The sequence below is a fragment of the Ambystoma mexicanum genome, chromosome 8, assembly GCF_040938575.1.
Source record: "Ambystoma mexicanum isolate Mex_15411 chromosome 8, UKY_AmexF1_1, whole genome shotgun sequence".
Lineage (NCBI taxonomy): Eukaryota > Metazoa > Chordata > Amphibia > Caudata > Ambystomatidae > Ambystoma > Ambystoma mexicanum.
In genome coordinates, this window is record NC_090929.1 from 228265107 (window position 1) to 228278237 (window position 13131).

Below are 13131 nucleotides of genomic sequence, written 5' to 3' on the forward strand. Positions count from 1 at the left end.
AAATGAACATTTTTACAGCATCTAACCACCCCAACAAATCTTGACCATCCGCCATTAGACAAATTAATATCTGAATTGCACACTCAATCAGTTACTCATTCAAATCATATCACTACTACAGGCAATGTTAAATATGTGCCTGCGCATGGGGACAGCCTCTCCCTCGAACAACGTTGGGCAGAAATAAGGCGAGCCGCTGATCATTGCCTTTCTGGTCAAATTAAAGATGGCAAGGCTTTATTAACTAAACCTTTAGACACACCAGCCCTCACAACACAATCAGTGCACTCTTAAGTCTGCATTAGCAATAACACATTCTAATCAGCACAATGATCTTGAACATAATGTTGACTTACCACAATCTGCCAACAATTCATGTCAGTACTCAAATATCAAAACGTGCAACAACTCTAATCAGCATTCATGCACGCAAGTGCAAAAGGCAGTAATGATTCCCAGGAACAACTCCATTCACCCAAAAACTTCTACATTCTAAGGGATTGGACAAAACGTCACACAAAACACGATTCACCCCCTCCATACACTAAATATAAAATGCTGGACGGCGCCATATAAAACCTATGACCTAAACAGGTCTAGTATAATGAATATTTTCCAAGAAATTACAATATTAGAAGATATCACTTCCATAGACATAGCTCAAGCGAGTTTCTAAGTGAATCTGATTTATCCATTGTACGGCTTTGGATTGTGGAAGGCTAAAATGGAGATGTTCTCTTTGGGATTCATTATTGCCCAAGATAGGTTCTTGGCTGATTTAAAACAATCTGATATGCTAACACCATCAGCAATACAAACTTTTTGTAATTGCAAGTGCAAGGAATCTACTCAAACATCTAGAATCCAGCAAACCAATGGTTGCCCGTAACAACTAGAACGGACCGCCAACATTCATCTGACATAAGCCAGTTGGAACATCCATGGCTACAACCATCTTCAAGGCTCCAATCAAATCGAATCAATACATTTGACATTGTGGCATTGCAGGAAACGTGGTTAACCACTGTACCAATATGGGATGACCATGAACTTGTACTTGTCCCTGCAAAGTATGCCACAAAAGGACACCCTAGCTCCGGTCTATTGGTGGCCGTAAAAATCAGTACTGGCTTATCTGTGCAATCGTGGGCTGCACCCAAATCTGCAACTGGTTAAGATAACGGGATATGATCGCGTGATTGCACTGCTGAACATATACAGATCAGTGCTTTTTGGGGAAAATTAGATCTTTATTTGATATGACTGCAAACGATACAACTGTCACAAATATAATAGTCACTGGGGATCTCAACTTGCACTCTCTCCAGGTGTACAGCAACTGTAGAGAGCACATAGCAAATGAGCGGGAAATTATAATGTGTAAAAGGCAAATGTTCATGGCCAATGGCTTCCTCCCAGGAGACTTGCCGGCACATCACACGTGGGCAAGAGGTAGTCGCACGAGCATCATTGACTAAATTTATATGGATAGCCAGTTATTTGCCAGTGCTGACTCCTTTAATGTTGTTGATCAGAATCACAGAAATCATCTCCTGCTATCTCTAAAGTGGAGTTGGATGTCGAAAGTACCAACAACTGGCAAACAGTGCTACAAAACTTCTGTAATTATTAATAGTGCCAAGAATCGCTTCAGATGGAATTATAGTAATTTGCTACAGTTGAATAATTTGATTGTTGAGAATCAGTTGTCATGTTACAGTATACCTTACACAGCAGCCTTAGTATGTTTTGGAGTTGCTGCAGCCCCTGCAGTTCTTAATTCATGCCCTCAGAGGCACTTTTTTGATTTAGAAATAAAAAAGAAAAAAACTGCTCTTAGACACCTCTGAAAACTTATAAGTACACTTCCCTTAGATGAAAGATCATTTGGCACTAAGCATGCTAAATACGTATATCGCAATTGGATGAAGAGTCTTAAGTCTAGATTATATAAAACGAGATGGTGAAATCATGCTAGCCATCATAGCACAGAAGAATTAACTCAGCTATGGCATCTACTGAACAATGCAACTCATTGGGCATATTTATTCTCTGTGCTTTTTGAAAAGATCTTAGTGCAGGGGAGAATCCCCCAATCCTGGCAAACAGCAATCCTCATTCCAATTTTTAAAAAGGGCAACCATTCTGATCCCAATAACTATAGGCTTCTCTCTATGTTGGACATAACAGGAAAACTTTTTGCTTCACTGCTGTTAAGTGAAGTGCAGAAATGGGTAGATGAGGCCAACATACTTAGCAAATTCCAGTGTGGATTTCGGCGGGACTACTCTACTTCACACAACCTCATGGTGATGGACATATTTCGTACGCGGGCGCTTAATAGGGGGCAGCATCCGTTGTATGCTTTATACATTGACTTTAAGGCTGCCTTCGACTCCATCCATACAGATAGATTGTGGTCAAAACTTGAAGCTATGGGCTGCCTGGAAGGTCTCTTGTACTATCTGAGACTCTTGCACCAGAACACCACGGGTCGACTCAGATTAAATCAAGATGGCAATATGACCAAAAAGGTGATTCAAAATCGGGGGGTAAAACAGGGATGTGTCACTGCACCCCTCATTTACAACATTTACGTCTATGACATACCGGCAGTACTAGCAGAAGTAGATAATTGCCCGCAGAAAATTGGTGAGGCCCCTTGTGCAGTACTAGCATATGCCGATGACTTGGTAGTGTTTGATAACACCATTAGCGGGCTTCGGCGTTCCGCTACCACTTTATGGGAATATGCTAGCTCTAATGGTCTGACTATCAATTTAGATAAGACCAAAGTGCTCAGATTCACCGGGAAAAGAGCATCACGAGTTAACCTGATGTTGGGTAAAATAAATATACCTTATGCACCCTCCTACTGTTACCTCGGAGTAGAAATTGAGCCCAACGGTGATTATCGCTACTGCAGGCAAGGATGCAAAATCAGATCAAAGTTTCCATATTTTCAAGTAAGCAGGGTGGCTTCACGCTTTGGGGGACACGACACCTATATATCCAAGTGTTTACACCTATGATCACCTACAGCCTTGAGGCCCTCCGCTCTTTTGACTTAACTTGGCTCCTGGTGACGGAAGGTACATTTTGGCGTCGGATACTGGGGTTGCCCCCAGGGGTGCTGATGGCCTTGATAAGACTAGAACTGGGACTTCCATCACTAAAAGCGACAGTACTCAAAAAGAGGGCTGGGTTCTACCTTAACATGACTAGTTGCTGTACTAATCCCTTATTGTCTGCGATACACCAGGAAGTGGCCAAAAAACATACTACTTCACCCCTATTTAAAATCAATGACAAAATTCCTAGCAGACATAGGCTGGACACACAGAGGGTGGCCTATACGAAGGAAGTTCAAAATGCACTTGGGAAACAGGTGGACCGTTGGGACTGGCTTGAGAACTTTGCCCATCTGAGTACTTTAAAGAGCTATCAATTTATCAAATATAGACTATACACCTTCATGAAGCCCCAAGCGTATTTGAATCTCTGTCCTACCAAAAGACTCAGACGTTTCATCACCTTGTTTAGACTGGAACTACCTACTCTGAGGAACCTGGGAACCAGGGAAAATATTCCTGGTCAAGAGCGAGTTTGTCGCCTTTGTAACTCATCTGAATCCTTGGAGACAGCCAAACATCTATTAACGGAATGCCAGATATTGACTAGTACAATTGTATTACATCTTGGTAAATTTGTACATAACCCCGAAACCATCGGTGAAATGTCATTCTGGCTGTATTGCACAAACACTTGTAACATGCACATGTTCATAGCCCTCTATAACATATGGCTAAAAATTTAATCAAAGTTGGGCTCTCTGATTTGAGCAATTTGAGAACTGCAATGTTAAGAAAAACAAACTCCACATCGGGGCTAATTATTGGTACATTGCGAATCATTTTTAACACATGATTCTGATGTGGGTAGCTTTGGACTCATGTATATTACTATTTTAAGTGTCTAAGCCTGCACAGAACAATGGGAAAAGACAGTATAGCTTACTTTTTTTGGGGCTATTTTTGAAATATTTTTACGGCCTAAGATTTTATGCATAGTATCATTTTGGTATATTATTATTAGTTTATTTAAAATATTTTCCTTCCTCCCTTAATAATATTTGCTTATTTGTTTCTTTTGACCCAAATGTATAATTGTGTATTACTAAATCACATTAAAGAATAAATAAAAATAAATAATTGTAACTCAACCCTCACAATTGAAGTTCCAAATTAACGGTCTTGGTGAACTGCAGTGGTGTGCACACTTCACTAAATTGTACAATGACCCATATTTTGTTGAAAATGTGCATTATGTTGATAATCTTCCATCATGGCATCTAAACACCATCGAAGCAGATATAGAAAATCTTATACAGAAAGCAAGTCTATCAAGAGCCCAGGCTCGATGGCCTGAGCAATTTTATGCTCAAGGCCCATCCAAAAATGTGGGCCAAAATATTAAATAACAACTTTAATCAAGTCATTAATACAAGCATAATTCCCGCATCATGGAAGCAGTCAGTGATTGTCCCAATTTTTAAAAAGGGTGATCATGCCTTGCCTACCAACTATCGACCCATAGCAATACTTGATGCGCCGGGAAAGATATTTGCGCGTTTGGTCCTCCGTCAATTCAATGAGTGGACTTTGACTCACCATCGGAGAGATCCATATCAGAGAGGATTTGTGGCTGGTTCAGGAACATCCATTAATCTCACCATTCTTACTGCCATAAAGTCAAATGCATTACTGAACAAAATACCACTCAACTTCGCTTATGTGGATTTCAGTGCAGCGTTCGATTCAGTCTCCAGACGAATCCTTCTAGATAAACTGCAAAAAGCAAATTGCCCTTCCACTTTAATTGACATTCTAGCTGCTTTCCACTCTGATACCTCAATTTAAGTTAGACTGACCACAGAAGGATTGTCGGCCCCAATTAAAACAACTGGGGGCCTTAATCAGGGCTGTATTCTTGCATCTGCCATATTTAATGTCTTCAATTACGATCTCAGAAACGCCCATTGTAATTTCATCACTGATGCTCCCAGACTAAACTCTAAAGTGGTCTCAGCACTACTTTACGCTGACGACTTAGTTCTGATCTCTAATACACTGATGGGATTACAAAATCTCTTGAATGCTTTAGGAGCTTACATAGAATTAAACAAACTATCTATAAACATACAAAAGACTAAAGTACTAACTTGCATAAGCAGATGCATAGTATGGAATAAACCAACCTGGACTCTAAACCAAATGTGTTTAAAAGTGATCAACCAGTATACTTATTTGGGTATGGTTATTGATAACCAACTCAATAATAAGTCACATATTATTCTTTTGCCCTCAAAACTTAAGAATTCGATATCACAAACCAAAGTCATAATGTCAAAGTAAGCAAACGTTCCATACAACCTGCCATAACATACTATCTTCAGAAAATGGTTCCTGTTATACTGTATGGTTTGGAGACAATAGAAGCTTTGATGTACCCAATCCTTACCAAATCGAAAGCCAAATATTGAAGACAGATATTAAATTTACCAATGTGTATCCTGAGTTGTCTACTTAGATATGAGCTGGGCCTAACATCTCTATACTCTATGTACCAATGACGACGTTTTGCATTATTCAGAAAGTGCTTGTTGGGACTTAACTCTGATACTTCGCTACAAGTTATAGCCAACTATCTGCTTGTCTCGACTCATAACTATCCTACTGCAAAAAGAGAACAAATCATCAAGATACTATCTGACGCCGATATCAACATTGAACTTCTGATAACCAATCCCGATAAAGCAAAAAACAAACTTTACCAAGCGGACTGGATAGCCACACGGAAAAGTTGCAATCAATACAGAGATTTCAAAAATAATCCTTTTCCAGATAAGCAACTTCATACTGTTGAAGCACATCTGCTTGGGTATCCTTCCTTAACACATAGGTCAGCAATATTGCGTTTTGTCTTAATATCTGGCCATCCAGAGAAATCTTAGCAAAACAAGCTCTCATTAAAAAATAAGATGGCTTTTGTCGATTTTGCCAAAGGATAGAGCACAAGTAAACTTTAAAACATCTCCTAACTGAATGTTCGGCTTTGACATCGCAAAGGATCAAATACTTCTCCAAGCAAACTGGTCAATTTCAAAACAGACACTGATGCGGCTTGGCAACTTTTATTGACCACATCCAATACTAGTTTAAGAATAGCGACTATGAATTTCTTGACTGGAGTATTGGCAGAAACACACAGAACATAATGGCATCGCTATTTTCAATCCAGTGTTACATTACTCAAAGCTCATGCCAAAATGCTAACTTTACGGTGCATTGAATTTTGTTCTAAAGTCAAAATGTTGATTATACTACATATTGAACTTATTCCATGTTGTTGCTTTATGATTACTTACAAACATTGTATTATATTAATTGTATATGTAATTTGCTATGGATGTAAAGTTTAGCATTTTAATGTATCATTGTTTAATTTTCTTTGAAAAATGCTATCAAAATTTCTAAAAGTCTTTTTTTTAAATATATTTTTATTGTGATCAACAGGTGTATCGGCCACAAGGCCCGGGAAACATTACACAAGCTTAAACAAGACAATCACAAAATTACAGTTTTTCGTTTTAAGGTAACGAAAGAGATTCCCCCACCCCGTGAAAGGGCTAAGTCAGAAGGTGGTGGGGGGACAATAAAGGGGGTTCGTGAATAAAGAGTAGAGAGAAAAAAAAAGAGTGAAGAGACAGGATGCCCCTCCCTTTTTCCCCTCCCCCCTCCCTCTTGTGAGCCTGACCCATGAGAATGGCAATCAATCAAGTGACTTCAGTAATGTCCAATGTTTGCCATGGGAGCCTGGTTAGGATCGTGAAGAGTTCCAGGCTTTTCCATCACCAGAAAGTTATGTGCAGTGACTTAGCAACATGGAGATCTCCGATGGGGTTAGTGTTGTGCAAGGCTAGAGTGCCATTAGTATGCAAGGGCCTGTGTGGCAGCCTGTTTTGCCTCTCCCATAGGTTGCAGGGGTCCCTGCTAGCGTGGAGTTTCTTGGGCTTCTTTGTGGAACTGCAAAAAGGGGAGCCACTGTTGGTCTATATGCGTATGTGATTCCATTAGGAGGGCCGTCAGGCTCTCCATCTCGTAGATTTCCTACGCTTTCTCAGCCAGTCCAGTTTTGTGGGGAGGGAAGACGCCTTCCATTTCACTATGATACAGACAAGGGCTGCAAGCCGCGAATTTCTTGGCATGTGTGGGAGGAGCGTGTATCTGTCCTCAACTTGTTCAACCCCGAAGAGAACCACAGAGGTAGAGAAGTCTCTGTGGATGCCCTCAATCTCGTGGATCCACCCGAGGATCTCCTTCCAGAACAACTGTATCCGGGGGCAACTCCACCATTGGTGCCAATACGTGCTCACCTGCGTACACCCTCTCCAGCAGTACGGGGATATGCCTTGGTACATTTTGGCCAGACATTGGGGGTAAAGTGCCATTGTGTTAGTATTCGAAAGTTGTGCATCTTGTACTGCATGGCTATTGAAGATTTCCACACCGCTCTGTAAATTGCATCCCTACCAGCTTGATTATCCTCCCACCTCAAATCTCGGTCCGGTCCCACTTGGCTTTGGTGCTTGGGGGGGCGGGGGGTGACCCCTATCGATGAGAGCTCTATACATACATGTTATGAGGCCTTTAGTGCCTGAGTGCGTGTTCAGTATTTTTTCAAATGTGGTTGAGGGGCGCTGCAGGTGATCCTTCCATTTTCGATCTGTGAGGACCCCTTTGAGTTGTAAATAAGGCAGGGGCTTGATCGTTAGGCCTTGCTGCGCTTGTTCGCGTTCCGCCTTGGTCAGGAACGAGCCCCTACCTCCACATTTGCCCTTCCCTGACCAAGCCCTGCTCGTACTGATGTTGAAATCGGAGGGGTTCTTGGATTGCATCTCTAATTGGAGGAGCGATGGCCATGTTGCGATTCCCTTCATGCCCGGATTTCTCTTGTTCCATAAAGCCCAGAGCGCTGATAAGACTGGGTGTTCCTTGCTCTACGTTGGATGGAGTGCCTGAGGGCCCAGAGACACTCTCCCAAAGTTACTGGGGCGAACAGCCCATTCTCCAAGGTGACCCACTGCTTGCTCTTGGATTCCCTAATATGATCCACTAGTACGCAGAGCCGGGCTGCCGTGTAGTAACTGTGGATATCTGGATAGGCTAGACCCCCCTTCTCTGTAGCCAGGATGAGGGTTTTGTACGCAATATGAGGTTTGCCCTTGTCCCAGAGAAATGATAATAGGGATTCCTTGATTGTGTTCAGAAATGGGCTAGGGAGTGTAATCGTTAATGATTGGAAAAGAAAGAGGAGTCGCGGCAACACATTCCTTTTAATCGCAGTTAGTTTACCGGCCCAGGAGAGGGAGAGTTTGCTCCAGCTACCCATGTCTTGCTGGATCACTGCCCATAGGGTCTTGTAATTGGACTGGAACAGGTCCTGGAGATTTTTAGTTATTGTTATTGTTATCCCCAGGTATTTTATGCTAGTTTGTGAGACTTGGAAATCCCATGTGCATAGAGGGATGACGGGGAGTGGAATTGGGTCTTTGAGAGGCAGAGTTATTGTTTTATTTCGGTTTATGCGAAACCCAGATTGTGCCCTGTAATCTTTTATTTCAAGCAGAAGGGCTGGGATCGACTGATCAGGCAGGGACGTCATTTCACCAAAATGCCAGGGGTAGCAGAAGTGACATCAGATGACCTTTGACCACCCATGATGACATCACAGGAAGTGATGTCATTTGCCCCCTCCCCGAAGTGATATTGCAGAAGCGATGGAACACGACCTTTCACCCGTTGACAAAACAGCAAGTGGCATCACCTAGCATTGTACACTACGAAAAATATGGTTACGATATCACTATAATGTGATGTACGTTTCATACAAGCATGGATGGCCATATGTATTGTTAAGATCAGTGTGTATAGGCCCATATTACCAAATTACTGTGAATGCAAGCAGACATCCATGACCAAACGATAAGGATGTGTTATTAGTATAGCACTTATGCTTAAGCGCTTTATATAGACAAAATATACACGCCATTTCACTGTGTTGGTACTCATTTATCGTCCTCAGAAGGATAAAAGGCTGAGTTGAGGCGTTTAAGAACAGACTAAATCAGTGACTCACACCCTGAAGTGTGCCTTAAATAAAACTGCAATTATTGTATAGAATTCCAGAAAGAGACATTATTTGGTATTCCTATTCTTTCTTATTTAGGGCCAGTGCTGAAAGTTAGACTTGAGGCACTCCTGTTCTTATTTTTCTTCTTTTTTTTTTTTTTTAAGGGGCCTAAACAAGAAAGCCAGCCACCCCAGAACTAAAGAGCCAAATGGTGCTGGCCACACCCCAGGAGCTTGCATTACAAAAAAAGAAAATGTAAAAATAAAAAATGTTTTTTTGTTGCTTTTTTATTCAGAGGTCGCAGGAGAGACCACAGAGGTCGCAAGGGAGACCTCAGAGGTTGCAGTTGCGACCTCTGGCGACCCCTAAATGAAGTCCCTGCGATCAGGGTGGGAGACTGTTAGGCAGAATCCTGTGCAGTTCCCTTAGGGAGCACTACAGAAGATTAAGACTACAGGTATGAGCAATAAATCCCCTTTGGTATCAAGTTCGTACCACAAAGATTTAGTTGGTACCTGTGGCTAAGCAGCAAGACTTATCTCAAGTGGGAGATGAGCAGTATTCAGGGTTTACACAACAGGACTACAGTACTATGGTACAAGGACACATTGACCAAAGATTTGTATTAAAAAGAATATATATGTTTATTTTATGCACTTCTAGTCCAACACATTAATCACAGTTATTAAAGCAAGTTAAAACCAGTCAAGCAAAGTATACACTCACTTCTATCAGGGTAGGAACCCTGAAACACCCTCTCCCTCCTCGTTGGTTGCCGGCGCCACACCATGCTGCAGGAGCAGCTAGGATTTGAGTCCTTATGAATCCGACACGCACGCCTCTGATCAGGCCTCTTCACCATGTGCAAAGACCACTTGTTGCTGCCTGTGCCTGCTAAGAGGGGCATCCAGGCTTCTATCCAGGGCATCCAGGCTTTTTGACCACACTACCTGGGCCCCACTGCCAGTCTGCCCACAAGTCTCCAAGCACGAAAATCCAGCCCTAAAATGGCCGCCCTCGTCATCGTGCCTGCATTGTGTACATCGGTTGTCTAGCAACCAGCTCAACGGTCGTATATTCTGGCGTTAGGGCCCGTGAGCCAAAGGCCCCTTAATGTCTGCCCCTGTCCGCACCTGCGGTACGGCGCTGGACTCTGCTCCGCAGCTGCCCCGCCTACACGTTGAACTATAGGAGCCTCTGGCACCACCTTCCATGAAGCCATCTTCATTGGCGCAATTCCGGTAAACCCACCAACAGTATTAACGTTGCTGATCTCTACGTCACACGAACATACCCGCTGCAGTGACCGTACTCCGTCGTTATGCTCACATGCTGATCATCTGTCTACCTCACTGCACATGCGCATGAATGCATCTTGTCTGTTGATACTCTGGTGAACAATCACACTGAATACCCGGTACGTTATCAACCCTATTGATTCTCGCCACATGCTTGTTGCGCTCTTTCCCATAATGCTCACACTGCTACGCCTGGCTTTATTTACTAGCTATTTGGCATGCTTAGTCAGCTATACTAAGCCAAGCCTTGACCATACCAATCGTGATTTTGCGCATGTACCTGCCCTGTTGATATTTTGAACCTTGCTATTTACCACACCGATTGTGATTGCACATGTACCTGCCCTGTTGATATTTTGAGCCTTGCTATTGACCACACGGACTGTGACTTGGGGAGGGCACCCCAACTGTGTTCTATCTCCCCGATAAGTACCTCCTCAGACATCTAACACCTGGCACCTTACCATACCTGTTATCAGAACCACCTGGCCACGTCATGCGGCTGTGGCCCTCTGCCTGCCTCCACCTTACCTACCTGGCCATCGTAGGGTACTTAAACTCTCCACTAGCATTGCTACGTCACACCACAACCACGTCCACAACACAACCACCTTTCCACACACCCCCTCACCATGCACCATTGCACAGACCACCCAACTAATCCTTACCTCAACGGCCCGGCTCTGTGGCTCAAGCACTTCGCTACAAAACCTACACCTAATCAACCATGCACATTATAATCTAGGAACGCCAGACTTAGATCCAGACTGCCCCGTGCACCCTGCACTCAGCGTAGCCACACCGACCATATACAGCCTGTTACACTAACGACACCCAACCCCACCTCTTCCTCCACCCCCATCACAGCGCTCAAGGGAGCTCTCATCAATGCCAGATCCATCACGGCCCACGCCCTCGACATTACTGACCTCAACACAGACCAAAACCTTATCTCTTAGCCATCACTGAAACCTAGTTACACGCTGCCTCTGGCCCTCTTCTCGCCCTAGCCATACCTAACGGTTACTCCATCATTAGAAATGATCGCCACTCCAACTTGTCCAAAGGAGGAGGAGTCGCATTTATACACAGATATAATATTACCTTGAGAACTATCACCAACTCCCAACTTAGTTCCGCAGAATCCCTTTCTGTAAAAACTATCCCTCTCACTGACCAACACAGCAACACTACACATCATCTATAGACCCCAGGACCACTGGGTTCATTCACAGATGATATTACATCTATTTTTTCTGCCAACACTAAGCCTAACTCCCAGGTGTTGCTACTAGGTGACCTCAACCTTGGCCTTTCCGACCCCAAGGACCATATGGCTTTCGAGGTTGCTACCTCCCTTGCTAACCTAGACTTCCAACAACGCATTCTCGCACCTACCCATAACAAGGGCAGAACGCTCGACTGGATATCCAACCTCAACTGTAATACCACGATCACCTCCAACTCTGCTTGCGCCTGGTCTGACCATCATATCATCACCTTCCTCTTACCAGCCACCAACGCCCAGCCCAAACCAACCATAGCTCCTGCTATACCCACCAACAAAAAGGACATTACTAGGGACAAATTGCTCCCGCTCATTCTCCCTATCCTCAACAAATGCGCCACGCCATACAAGGACCCTACCGTCCTAGTAGACACCTTCAATAGTACTTTACTCAAAGCTATCGAGACTATAGCCCCACTCAAAATACGCGAATCCAAACAACGTTCCCATTTGAACTCATGGTTCACACCGCAGCTTAAGAGTTCTGCGCAAAGAAAAGCGGAAGGCTGAAGCCCTCTGGAAAAGTAATACTAGCATGGTTAACAAAGACTCCCTTCTCATCAATTCACTTAACTACAAGGAAGCCATCCTCCAAGCCAAAAAAAAGAGACATACAACCAACGTATATCTCAAGCTGAATCTAACACAAAAGGAGCTATTTAAAATTCTCAAAGAATTAGAATCCCCCTCACCAATCCCCCCCGACTCCTGCATCAAACACAGCATTTGGTGCAATAACATCCAAAATGCTCTTCTCAACAAAATTACGACCTTGCAATCCAAAATTAATGCCAAACAAAACTCCCTCCTCACACCCCCCCACAACTAAAACCATGCCACCCAAAACGACTATCCCATTTTCTCACAAGCCATTTAGCTTTATGCCGCTTACCATCCCTGAGGTTGAAAAAAATCATCAGCAACCTAAAACTTTCAAACTGTCAAGGTGACTCTTGTCCAGCACCAATCATTAAGGAATCGGCCCACGACATTGCTCCTTTCATAACCACCTTCATCAATTCTTCATTTCAATCTGGAGTGGTCCCCAAAAATCTGAAGGATGCTTGGGTCATCCCCCTACTAAAAAAAACGACCCTAGATCTGGAGATTCCAACCAACTACAGGCCTATCACTACAGTCCCATTTCTTCTAAAAATATTAGACAGAGCAGCTTACTTACAGATACAAAACTATCTGGAAACAATCTTCTAGGCACACGACAATCCGGTTTTAGGCCCAAACACGGGACTGAAACAGCCCTCATAGACCTCAAAACCCAAATTGAGGACCCAAAAAAGATAATGGCAAACTGGCACTACTACACCTACTGGACTTATCTGCTGCATTCGATCT

General features: G+C 43.2%; 1 protein-coding gene across 5 annotated transcripts in view; it reads right to left on the minus strand.

The window, feature by feature from the left end:
* The window catches only part of RABGAP1 (RAB GTPase activating protein 1), a 3038993-nt gene that overhangs the window by 211761 nt on the left and 2814101 nt on the right, over positions 1 to 13131 (minus strand). The gene's annotated exons all lie outside the window — the stretch shown is intronic.